At 38.6% G+C, this 13,771-nt stretch overlaps 1 long non-coding RNA gene across 2 annotated transcripts; it reads right to left on the bottom strand.

Annotated features, from left to right (window-relative positions):
- On the bottom strand, positions 1,365–6,508 carry LOC106510439. 2 transcript variants are annotated; one of them, XR_002344277.1, is made up of 3 exons: positions 5,811–6,508; positions 3,154–3,225; positions 1,365–1,676 (listed from the first exon to the last, which is right to left on the bottom strand). It is a non-coding gene; the product is annotated as an uncharacterized LOC106510439 (long non-coding RNA). The 2 variants fall into 2 exon arrangements; XR_002344276.1 differs by having other exon boundaries at positions 1,448–1,676; positions 5,771–6,508.

The following is a 13,771-nucleotide window of genomic DNA, read 5'->3' as shown; positions in this document are numbered from 1 at the left end:
CACATTGTACATGGATTTTCATAAATTCTCTCTCAGCCCCTTCCTCCCATCCTCACCATTACCACGTTCTTCTAAATGCAACAAGCATCACGAATTCACGGGAGGGACAGTGAATTCAGAGACGTGAAAACAAATACCTTGAGTCCTCTCCATCTTCCTGTATTAAAACTGTATACTACAATAAATTATCACCACCATCAATTATTCTACAGTCCTTTATAGGTCGTCCTCATGAAAACATTTCAGAAGTTAGCTTACATACATAATATGTTTTTTTTTTTTTCTCTACGAACAGAATTTGGGAAAGGACATACCAATATGTCCTTTTCAAACTTTCTCTCAAAATCATGTTTCCAATGAAGTAGTCAAAATTTTTTCAAACTCTACTTATTGATACAGGGAACTCAAAGGAATATAAGAAAATGTCTCCTGCCACTGAGCTGAAAATCTAGGTGCAGAGAGGAAGCAATCATAAAGTAAACAGGATAAGGTTTACTTCACTAAGCATGTGCAAACTTCACTAAATAGCAAGTGCAGCAAAAATGAGAGGGGGGAGCCAACTGACTTTTGCCTTGGATAATCAGAGTTGTTTTCATGAAGATAGGACATGACCTAGAACTTGAAGGGTTGGTTAACAGGGAAAAAATGTAATTATGTATTAATTTATCTTAATATTTGTGCGAATGCTGTGTTTCTTCCCTTCTCTTGATACTCTTCTCAAATCTCTGTTCTTCTCAGTTGCCCCCTGAAACATAGGTATTGTCTGTAACACCTGCTTCTTCTCCACCTCCCCACATCTAATCAGTCAAGGAGTCTCGTTGATTTCTCCCACAAATGAATCTCAGATGCAACACATTTTCTCCAGGTCCACTGCTAACACCCTAACCTAACACTGGGTTAGTCCACTGTCTGTTCTCAAAAGACAACTCTGGCCTTTCTCTAAGATTATAGTAGCCATGTAATCTTTTATAAACCTAAGTAGGTTGTTTCTTGAATCAGGCCATTCGGTGGTTCTCCATAGCCCTTAGAGTAACGTAAAATGTCCTTAATACACTCCTCAAGGCCGTGTATGTTTCTGGTCCTCATGGGCTTCTACTGCCTCGTGATCCACACCATTCTCTCCTGGTAACAAACACCAACCCAACAGAACGCTATCGCTGCCAAGCCCGGCAAGTATTTCCTGATGGAAGTATTACGGAATATTCTTCCCATCATAGAGTGGAATAGAATGGATGACTGCTATTCAGCCATTAGTTTCAGTTTAAATATCCTTTCATAAGAAAAGTCTTCTAGTTCTTCAGTTGAAATTCCCTCCCCACCCAGTTCCTGATCAGATCTCCCAAATTCCCATACTTTACCTTTACATTAGGTGTCCCTTGGCATCCATGGGCGATAGAGTCCAGCATCTTCCAAGATACCAAAATTCAAGAGAGCACAAAACCCGTATATAAAATGGCACTGTATTTGCATACATCCTCCAGTATACCTTAAATTATCTCTAGATTTCTTATAATATCTAATACAATGTAAATGCTATGGAAATAGTTGTAAATACAATGTAAATGTTGTGGAAATAGTCACTATACATGACAAATTTGAGTTTGGTTTTTTAAAACTTTCTGGAATTTTTTAAAATATTTTCAGTCTTCAGGTGGTTGGATCTGTGGATGCAGAACCTGTGGATAGAGAGGGCCAACTGTACTTAGTTTTGCTTAAAGACTATTACCCATTACTTTCTACGTTAAATGATAGCAGGAACCATGTTCATTTTCCCACCACTATGTTTCTAGGTTCTAGCTTTCCACCAAAAATTAAATGAATAAATTCCTCAATTTCAACAGTCAAGTTAGTTTCCATTTTTCTCCAGCTATACTGTTCCAAGTTTGCTGTCAGTGATAAAGCAAATATTGTGTTTTTTAAAAAATTCTGCAAGTCTTCAGTATCCAGGGATTATGTATATTTTCTTATTAGTCAATGCCACATGTCCTGCCCCTCACGCCCTCTTATATCTGAGGAGTTAAAAAAATTAAAATCCCATGTTTCATATAGCTTGAAAACTACTTTATTCCACACTATAATATACTCAATGCCTTTCTTAAAAAAAAATTATTATTCTTTCTGGTTTTACCTCTAAATTTTTTCCCAAACAAGCAAAGCTGAATCACAAATAAGGAAGTGTCTGTTCTTTTAAGACTAATCTCCAGAAGAAGAGTGAAATCTTTTAGAATCCTTAGATGGGAAGAGAAAGAAAAGAGACTTTATCCCCCTAGAATTAGGGGGAGAATGGAGGAAGTGTAGCTCACTCTGGGAGCCAGACTCAACCCCCAGGTAGGACTCCTGCTCCCAGGGCTTTAAACATAGGCTCTTCCCTCCCTTGACCTCATTCAGTATTTTATCAAAAGCATTTATAGGTTATAGCAATTCTATGGAACAAAAAAAGCAAGAAACCATTGTGCCCTCTATTAAAATGTAGCTTATTTATTTAATTAAAATAATAATAGTGGAGTTCTTGCTATGGCACAGTGGGTTAAGAATCTGACTGCTGTGGCTCAGGTAGCTACAGAGATACCAATTTGATCCCTGGCCCAGTGCAGTGGGTTAAAGGATCCAGCGTTGCTGCAGTTGCAATGTAGGTCACAGCTGTGGTTCACATCCAGTCCCTGGCCTGGAAACTGCCACAAGTGTGACCATAATAAAAAATTAATAAATGAAAAATTTAAAAATAAAATAAACATAGTGAATTGAGTGCTTAAAATGAACCAGTCACTTTGCTAAGTGCTTAACATATATTAAAGCCCTCAATTCTTCCCCCTAAACCCTAGGTAATAGTCACTGTCCCGCTCATAATTATGAAGAAATGAAGCCCAAGGAGGGTAAATAACTTGCTTAGCCTCACTGAGGCATTAAGCAGCAAAGCCATTTTTCTGTGATAAAATTTTACCCACCCACTCTTGCACCATGTTGCCCACGTAACCCACGTCAGATACTTGCAAGACTAATTAGATAAATTTTGCAAATATTTATTCATTCAACACTTTGCTGGGCTTTGGAGATTCAAGGATAAATAAATCATGGTCCTTGCCCTCCTAGAGCTAATAATCTGATTTAAAAAAAAAAAAAAAAAAAAAGCAATAGATAACACAGGAGACTTACTCTGCATGGTATCAGGGCTCCAAGGAGGAACTGGCTCTCAGTCAGGGGACGTCTTCTCAGGGAAAGTCACATCTGCATGATAAGTAATGTAGTGATTAGTAAGGGACATCACAGGTAAATAAGGAGCATGCATTGACCTACATACTCACCCCAGTAACGCCTTTAACATTGCAAAAAGTAAATATTTAATCCCCCAGTTTAAAACCCGCAGAACAAAGAGAATTGATGAGGAAGGGAGAGGTGGAAGGAAGCTGCAGAGGTGAGGAGTGACTGAGCAGAGGGAACAAAGCAGAAATCTATGGCCCACAGCAGGAGCACACCAGTGTGAACTGGGAGGATTTGCTCTGCATAACACCAAAAAGCCGCAGACACTGAAACCACTGGGCATCTCTAGGAGCCAATGTATAGACTGGAGCTGAGAACAGGACTGGTTAAATACCTATAAGTGGGAGGTACAAACTATTGAGTGTAAGATAGGCTACAGGATGTATTATTGTACCACATGGGGAATACAACCAATATTTTGTAATAACTCCAAGTCGAGTATAACATTTAAAATCGTATTAAAATATATATGGAGGAAAAACACACCTAAAAAATGAAAAAAAGAAAAAGAACAACCCATATGGAGTTTTTAGAAGCCTCTTACCCCTTTTACCTGGCAGCACAGCCAGTGAACTAGCCTTCTTAACTCCAAGCAGAAGACCGGAAGTTCACTCATGGAAAGAGGTGAGTTGGATTAGCTCTCAACTCAAACCCCAGGCACAGCTAAAGGCAGGACAAGGTATCACACAAGAAATGGGAGACTACGTGAAAATCTATGTACTGGATGATGAGGCTTTCTCAGCCCCTCTCCCAAGTCTGGAGTTACCCACCCGAGGCAGAAAACTGGAAGATTCTTCTTGAGGAAAAAAGAATGGTCTAAGAGAGGATATCCACAGATACTGATATTTGGAATGGTCTAAGAGAGGATATCCACAGATACTGACATTTTGGAAGTGTCTAGCTGGGTTCCAGCCTAGAGAAGGTCAGTGCTACCCTGGGACACCAAGCTCCTAAGGCCCCACTCTTAACTACACATGCACAGTGAAGATCTCCAAGTATTTGAGGACGTCTTCTGATATGAAAAACAGACCAAAGCAAACGGGAAGGTTGTGGGAGAATGGACTGGACTCAGAAAGATTAGAGAGCAATGCAATGACCCAGAAAAAAACTTTAGGGGGGATAAAAAACTTCAATACTCTTAGTAAAGTGGAAAGGTAATATATTTGTAAAACAAAATCAGGAAACTAAAAATACATGTATTTTGAGCATAAGGATTTTGTTATATTATCCTTTCTACCATTTTGTAGATTTTAAATATCTTTTTTTTAAAAAAGAAGAAAAGCTAACTAAATTGAAAACTCTATTGCTAGTAAAAAAAATGTATAAATGTTAATTTTAATATACTTCACTAGAACATAAATTAAGAGCAAGGATAAACAGAGCTCACAATTCATATGAAAAATGGGCAATCAGAAAATACAGAAGAGCTCTTGAAATTGAAATGATAGAAGAAAAAAAAGTCAACAGAAGGGTTTCAAGACAATCAAAGACTTTCCCAGCAGGCAGAACAAGGAGAAGAATTAGAAAATGGAAAAAAAAAAAGAAAAGAAAAAGGATAAAGAACATTCACTATCTGAATGAGTTCCAAATACAGACTAGAGCTCTAGCTACCATCTTATTTTTCTTCTTTCCTTTTAAGCAAAACTCCATAAAGCAGAGCTTTTCCTATGAAACTTTTCATAAGCCAAAATGGTGTCAGGCAAAGAAGCGCACATCTTGCTAATGGATGCACAAAATAAATTGAGATAAAGCACAACGCTCAAAGACCCAGGTCAAAGCTATGTTGGCTTGATGCTGAGATGCTGAGTGTAGTTCCTGAGAAGGCACTTGGCCATGCCACTCTTACTGTTGAGGGCGAGTTGCCTCTGTAACAGCTCACTGAGAAAAAAAAAAAAAAAAAAAAAACAACACAAAAAAACAAAGAAAAACAAAAAAACCACTAAGCACTATTTTTTCTTTTCACCTTTATTTCTGGTAAAAGCAAAAATTCCCTGCTGATTTCTTTTCATTAGTGAAAACAGGCAATGATGTATGTCTTTCCTAAAAGCAAAATGGCATAAAGTGAAACTGTTGAAAAGTGAGGGAATCCTGTATTACCAATCCCTTCTCTCTCTTCTTCCTTAACCCACTCCCATCTCATTCCACTGCAGTGACTGACTAAAACTGTTCTGAACAAGATCACCCAAAAGAATGTTGTTTCTGAGCCCTCATATTACTTGTTTATCAGCAGCAGGTGGCAAGCCTTGGAAAACTGTCTCTGCTTGGCTTGCGGAACTCCACACACACACCTGTTTTTCCTCCAACCTTTCTGGCCACTTCTTTTCAGTCTCTTTGGCTGTTTCTTCTTTATCTCCCTGATCTCTTAATGTAAGTAGTGCCTCCATCCTTAGTCCTTAGATCACTTCTCTCAATAATCTACACCCCTACCCCGGCTGCCTTGTTCAGTCTCACAGTCACATGGACCGGGATGCTGCTGGCTTCCACGTCAGTATCTGCAGCCCACATAGCTCACCTCAACACGCAGACCTAAATGTCAAACTGCCGATTTATACTTTGACTTGGATATGTAGCAGACATCTCATATTTCCAATGCTCAGTCCAAACTTTTAACTTCCACTCTCCTCTCTCTTCCCGAAAAACAAGGATAAAAGCAAACTTCTCCAGTACTTTTCCCCTTTTCAGTCCTTGGCAACTTCTTTTTTTAGGCTTATGTCAAAACTCTGAGTCATCTTCCTTCCCTTTTATTTCACACTTCAAATATGGTCTGTTAGCAAATCATGACACCAACACCTAGAAAACATATCAAGAATCCAATCACATCTCACAATCCTAACCACCGCTATTCCAGCAGAAGCCACCGGTTCTTCTCTCCTGAAGTTGCATCATCAGCCTCCTAAAGGGTAGCCTTGCTTCTTCTTCTGCCCTCCTTCAGATTATATCAACATACCAGTCAAAGTAATCCCATGAAGACAGCTGTCAGGTCATATTACTCTTCTGCTTAAAACCCCTCCAGTGGCCCTCTTCCTACCCACAAGGTGTGGACATAATTCAGACCTGAAGTGCCTTTAACCTCATCCCCTTGCACTCTCCTATTTGCTTCCTTCATAATGGCCACTGTGACTTTCTTTCATGCTGTTCCTTAAATGCATCCGAACTTTGAACTTGATGGTTCTTCTACCTGGAAGGTTTTGCCCACAGAGATCTACCTGGTAAACTTGTTTACTTCCTATAGTCTTTACTCAAACCTCAAACCTCAGGTGAACCTTTTTTGGCCACTACCACTAAAATTGCAAATCTCTCTCTCTCTCTCTCTCTCCCCCCCACCCCCATACACACACCCCAAATCATAGCTCCCCTCCTGCCCTTATTTTTCTCTTAAGCTTTTATCACTACCTTACTACCTGAAGTTAGTAATTTATATTTTACTTGTATAAATCATCTGTCTCTCTCATTAGAATGTAAACTCCGTGAGGACAGGATTTGTAATAAGTAGGTCGTTAGCCATGTAGTCATTATGTTCACTGCTATATACCAAGGTCTTAGAAGAATTCACAAACATAGCAAGAATGTCTATTGATGAATGAAATAACAAAGAAACGGGATACAATGATCAAAGAAATAACTCAAGAAAATTTCTTAGAACTCACAAACTTCAATTTACAGATTGACCTTGTGGATCAATAAATAAGACCCACACTAGGACACGACATTATGAAATACAAAAAGTTGGGGATTTGGAAAAAAATATTAAAACTTCCTGTGGGAAAATAACTGGTTGTATACAAACTATCCCTGTCTTATTAGGGTTTGACTTACAATTTTTTAACTTTACAGTGGTGCAAAATTGATACATAGTCAGTAGAGATCATACTTCATATTTTTAATTTTGATATTTTTTTTGGACTGGCACACTATATGGTACCATTCTCTCCCCGCGATGCTGGGCAGTGGCAATGAGCCGGTCAGCCACATGATCATGAGGGTGAATAGCCAATATACTTTTAATCATACTGTACTCATACTGTTTTTCACTTTCAATAAATTACATACAATATTCGGGACTTTATTATAAAACAGACTTTGTGTTAGATGATTTTGCCCAAGGGTAGGCTAATGTAAGTGTTCTGAATACAGTTAAGGTAGGCTAGGATAACCTACGGTGTTCAGTAGGTTAGGTGTATTAAGTGTATTTTGACTTAGGATATTTTTTAAGTTACACCGCAAGGTGACTCCACTGTAATTCAAGGAAGATCTGTACAAAGAACTGGGAATTAGATTGCCATTATTCTCAATAACAATGTAATATACTAGGAAAAAAGGTAGGATGCTTTTAAAATTCTGATAAAATTTGATTTCTAATCAAAAATTCCATATTTGAATAAATTATCATTTAACATAAAGGTTAAAGAAAGGCCTTCTCAGGCATTTAAGTTTAAATTATCTCCCCTGTACCTTTTCTCAGGAAGCTACTGGAGAAAAACATGAGGTTGTAAACCAAGAAAAAGGAAGGAATTGGTTCCAAGAAATGGAGAACGTAAAGAGGAAGCAGAGAATTAGAGAACAGTGTGGAATATCAGGTCCCAGTGCTGAAAAACCAGCTCACATGAGAACAAGATTTCAGTAGGATTCTCAAATACGAAAGGGGAATTTAGATTACCTAAGCTTTTGTTTTCTCATGTTAAGGAATTTCTCATACTTTGAGAAGATTTCTATATTGGCCAAGAAAATTAAAACAGCAACAACAACAAAAATCCATTTGAGGCTCCAGAAGACAAAAAGCTTTAGGGAAAAAAAAAACAAAATAAGCCTTGCTGGTTTTGCTGGGACATGTAGCATTTATAGAGTCATGATCATTTAAGTTCTGATTATTGAATTAACCAAAATTTGTCACATACGCACGAAAGCCTTAAGCAGTCTAGAAAAATAGGCTCTTATATTAGGATTATCAGGAGGTACAAATCCAGGTGAGTGAGAGACAAAAACAAATAAAGCAAAGCAGTAGGAATGGGAAACAGTAAAGGCCACGTGTTCCATGCTGTCTTTTCATTGGTCAAAATTACCCACAGACATCATTCTCCTTCATTTCTGAGTTGGGCCATCTGGCCCGTCCAATAGCCGTTAGGGATACTGAATCTCACGTTATGAGAAGTGAAGCTGCATCTAAGTCCATTTGTGGGAACAAGAGCCAGAAATGTGGGGAATTAGGTTAGTTGGCCTAGCTGTGCTGCTGGCAGCCAAGGGGAAGTTCCCAAGATTCCCAGGGAAAATGACTGGTTATCTCCTCGGAGCAGCACCACAGCCTGGGAGGTAGACAGCACCAGGGGCCATTGAGGCGCCAAATAAAACCTGTGCCTAATACAGAGGGGAAAGCAGCACTTGAGAAGGGGAGGTGAAAGGAGCTGAATTCTAGCGTTCAATAGTAGTACTTTAAGATAATGTCTAAATTTCAAAAATCGGAAAAGTGACAATCCACTAGCAACTAGACAGATAAATAAGGGAAGAGGAGCACCAGAAATACTAATAGTTGGTTCTGGTGGCCCCTGGAGTTAGCCATGAGGGGCGCAGCAGAAACAAACTTGTGGTGTGGTTTGCATGATTAACTTATGTTCATGTACTATAAACTACAGTTAAGTCTAAAGTAGATTGAATGACCATCTTGCATGCAAAATGAGCAATGGCCTCTCAGCAGAGATGTCAGCTTCTGGAACAGCTATATTTGCAGAGGTTGAGGGTGTGGAATGATAGGTGAGTCTGGAGATGTAAGTTGAAGCTACTTGTACGCCAAACTGAAGACTCCCAAATAGATCCTTGAGGAGCTAGTAAAGCGTTTAAGCAGGAAAGAATTATGATCATACTTGCATTTTAGAAAGAACATTCTGGTTGTACTGTGAAGGGCATGTTAAATGGAGAGAGCCCCGGAGGCAGACAGTGCCTTTGAGAAGCTGATGGAGAAAGGTAAGAGGTCTGAATTAAGTACAGTGGAAACAGGGAGAAGGTAGGACTATCAGTTGTGTAGGATCTGCAGGCCCCTTGGGACCAACCTCCCCCGTGAACCATCAGGGAGGGGAGCAAAAGGAAGCCAGTGGATCCAGAGAGAAATCAAACATATGGCCTTACTCCTGGGAATGTCATCCTAACTCTCCTTTCTACGTAATCTACTGTGAAATGCTCCAAAAAGAGGTTCCTCTTACCTCAACGGATCTGTCATGCACTCTACCCACTGCAGTCACAGTTACTGCTTGAGTATTTTAAGTGAACATTTATGATGAATGCAATCACACATTTCTAAATTACTAAGTGGGAGTCAGTTCCTGTGAAAAGTGACCTCTTGAAGGAAGAAATATTTTTAAATGCTAACTCCTCCTCATGCGACATTTCTTCCCTATAAAAAAGTTCTGCTCTTCCCCAGACTGAGTGTGCTGTTTATGGCCTCACCATCTCAGTCTGCACGTCAGTATTTCTCCCTCTTCCACACTCAATGGTTACAGTCTCTTTTCCTTGCATCCCGTCGTTCACCTGCCAACCAGTTTCTCTCCTAAAATACCATTTTAATAGTATTATTCATTATTCAAAACTCTTCAGGCTCTTTTCTTCCCTGTGGAAGAAATACATGCCTGCTGTATCATGTCCTTTCTACATCGTTATCCTTATTAATTACTCAATAGTCTAGAAAGTTTAGTCATTGTCCTTGTTCTATAGATTAAAAAGAGCAAAGGGGGGAAAGCAATATCTGAATCAAAAGTGAATTATCTTTCCACTTTTCGCCCTTGCTTGTATTCAGTTTGTTATTGAAGGTCCTTTGAAAACTACATCCTCCAAAGCAGTCTTCCCATTAATCTCTCTGGAAACGGGGTTCATAAGCAGAGGGATTGATGAACATCCCTGGAAACCCTTTTGGTATCACCATGGGTAGACTAAATGTACATAAATCACAAAAATATATAAAATTTTGCATTTTTGGAGAAGAAAGCACATTATTTATCATATTCTTCAAAGTATCCATAACCTTAAAAAAGGAAGAACACTACTCTGCAGGAAAATCCACCTCTGGAAGATGGGAGTCCTCTGTCACCACTCTGCTCCATCTCTGCTGCTTCCTTTCTGCCTTGGATATTTCCACTCACACAGAGTTAACTTTTTCTCAATACCCGATTCCCATCTGGCTTTCTCTGTGTGGTCTGCAGATCACTGCAAGCCAAATTCTCTTCCAAATGGTTAGCACTCAGGTCCTATAAAACAACTTTAGTAATTAACAATACATCACCCTGGGGCATTGCTTGAATTTTTGTGTATCTTATCAGGTAACTCTGTTTTACTGTTACTTGCTTCACCACTTATATTTTAAGAATCTTGAACATCTCAGACTTCTTCACTGCTCCGTAGCATCTTGCCGTAGAGCTCCACACAGCATAAATATTAGTTGATAGGGCTTGAGGCTGCAGTTTCATACACCTGCAGGCATTACTCAGATGCTTAGTTAATGTCTATACTGCACAAGGACCTATCATGGAGGTAAGCAGACGGGAGTACTCCCCTCCAAGCCTCTGTATTCACAGTGGGCTTCACAGTGAACTGAGGGTGGAGGTCAGGAGAGAGGGAGCCTACCCCGTGAGATGGATAAGAGGTACGAACGAGGTACAAAAACAACCCTTTGGTTGAGGGCAGTAAGGAAAGAACTGAGGATACAAGGAACAGAGGGAAGCTGAAGCCCCTCAGAAGGGTCAGTCACATGGTGGAGGTGAAGCCAGTCAGTCTCCATTGATTATATGGAGACAAATCTAAAATCTGCATAGCTAATGAATACTCCACGGACATCCATGTGAGGTTTGTTTCAGACACAGGGACACACTGAGAGGACTGAAATTTCTCAATAGTCTCAATTTTAACATGCTGATGAATTCAGCAGAGGGACTTCTGAGACTCCATTTCCATGTGAGGCCCACATCAACTTACTATGTACGTCCCATGCCGGCAGCAGTGACGAATACTGCACGCCGTTCCTTCAAGATACTTCAGATATAGTTGACGGGGAAAAAAAAAAAAGTGTAGCACAGACCATCAGTCCTAAAGTTCACAGAGTGATAATATTTTAAAAGCCAATTTAATTATATTTCAGGTTACACGAACTTTTAGAAAGTCTCCTATAGCAATATTTTCATTGAGAATAGGAACAAATAATGAGGCTAATTTCATTGGAAGTGAGTATTTTGAATGGCATTATACAAATAAATTTTTAATTTATTATCCTTTCTGGAAGTTACCTTTTGAGAAAAAGCTTTAATGTTCTGAGTAGTCTTTTATCAATAATTTTCCTTTGGGTAAAAATATCTTTTTCTTCTTTTTTAAAAAATTGTTTTAAAAGATAAATGTTCAGTATAAAAACTTTAAATACAGCCACAGCATAGAATATAGAGTAAGATGCATCCTTCCCTCTAGCCCCACCCCATGATTGAAGTTTAAAACAACTCCATAAAAGTAGCCATGGCTATATCCTTCTTGGACTTAATATCTATGCAGATACAAATGCATACCTATATTACTTTTTTCTACATGAATGGGATCAGAGTGTGCTTATTACGCCTTTATAATTTTCCCATTAATAATACTTCCTGATCATCATTCCATATCCAGGGACTTAGAGCCACCTCCCTCCTTTTAATGGCAGCATAAGTTATTCCTTTAATTAAAGTGCCGTAATATTTAACTAGAACATTACTAGTGGACATTTAATTTCTTTCTCATTTTCTCTGTTACAAATAAAAGGCAATGGTGACACTATACAAATATCTGTGCAGTTTTACATATGTGTATAGATTCACTGCCTACACGCATTTTAAATTTTGACAGATCATTGCAAAATTGCCCATCATAATTATTGTGTCAATTTACAGTCCTGCTAATAATGTAGGAGAAACCTGAATAATAACAATTCCACTAAAAATATATGGTAGTCCCCTAATAATACTTTTTAGAAATACAAATCTGATAACATAGCTCAAAGAAATCTTCAAAGGTTACCCAGTTTCTAGAAACTAGAGTTCAGAATCTTTAGCATAAGGTTCATGTCCATCTCCAAATGCACCCCACCTCAGTTTTTAAAAATATTATCTCTTCCCACTTGGTTGAGATGAAATTGAAGAGGGAAGTGAACTTTATGCTTTGAATGCTATTCCCTAGGAAAAAATGCATTTTTCTATAGCCAAACCATTCCAAGAAAGCATCATAGTTTCTTGTCTTCATACCTTTACTTGTGCTACTTCATTTTCCTATATCATTCACTCATTCATGGCTACAAAGCTCTTCATGATCTGTGTCTGCCTACCTCTCCAAATTCACTGTTCTTCCTCTCTGTTCTGAAGCACATTACATCCCATTGCCTCTGAACTTGCCATTTTCTCTGCCTAGAACTCTTCCCTGGGTAGTCACATAACTCACTTGTTCACTTCATTCATACCTCTTCTCAAGTGTTCACTCTTCAAAGAGACCTTCCTGGACCAACCCATCCAAGATAGCACTCCCAGTCGCTCTCTAACTTCTACTCTAACTTATTTTTCTGCATGGCACTTGTCATTACTGAAAATTTTGTCTGTCTTCTGGCCTCGTTATTACGGTTCATATATATTCATATATATTAACTGTTTTCATGTTATAATCTCTCATTGTGAAAACAAATCCAGTGAAATGTAAGCAACATATACTTTTTGATTTGGTTCATTGCTCTTTCTCAACACCTAGAATAATGTCTGGCATATAGTAAGTGCTCAACTAAAGCTAAATAAGTAACTCCATAAATGTATTGAGCTTTGTACTGTCCCAAGCATTCTCCTAGGACAGGAAAAAGATAAGTAAGACTAATCGTGATTGAGATAAATATGTCAAAACTACTGTGTACTGTGATGCATGTCATAGTGGAGGCACGTTAGAGTTGGACTCCTAGACGACACAGGATGGGGCTAAAGGAGTATTCAGGGATTGCTTCAAAGGTTACCTCGTACTCCTTCATGCTGACTCAAATGTCAGCCTCTCTGTGAAGTCACTTTATTCTAATTCCCCAAGCTTAACAGCCCACCTCTAAGCCCCTTTTGACATTACTTCCCATATCCCACCCATGCAATAGGTATCACTATACTGTTATATTTTTTGGTTCATAGACCTGATGAAACATTTCACACCTTTACGTATCCCTTGCTATTTGAATTTTCACCATCCATATATTTACCCAGATGAACTACAAACATTTTTTACATATGATTTACTGTCTATAGTACAAATCCACTTTATTAAAAATGCCTGACACACTAATGAAAATGTTAAAAGTGCACAATATTGTAGGTAAGAGGATGTCTCACCTGGATTTCCAGGCTCCCTTTATTTAAACGTATTATAATCACCTTCTCTACCTTTTAAGGGAAAATGTTTTCTAAGTAAGGCTATAGAGAAATTAGATGAACCTAAGAGGTCAAGAACAGCCATATATTTGAAGGAAGACAGAAATGTGAACATGTATATCAAA

This window comes from Sus scrofa, chromosome 5 (genome assembly GCF_000003025.6).
Source record: "Sus scrofa isolate TJ Tabasco breed Duroc chromosome 5, Sscrofa11.1, whole genome shotgun sequence".
In the NCBI taxonomy this organism is placed as follows: domain Eukaryota; kingdom Metazoa; phylum Chordata; class Mammalia; order Artiodactyla; family Suidae; genus Sus; species Sus scrofa.
This window is presented reverse-complemented; position numbering and strand designations above follow the sequence as displayed.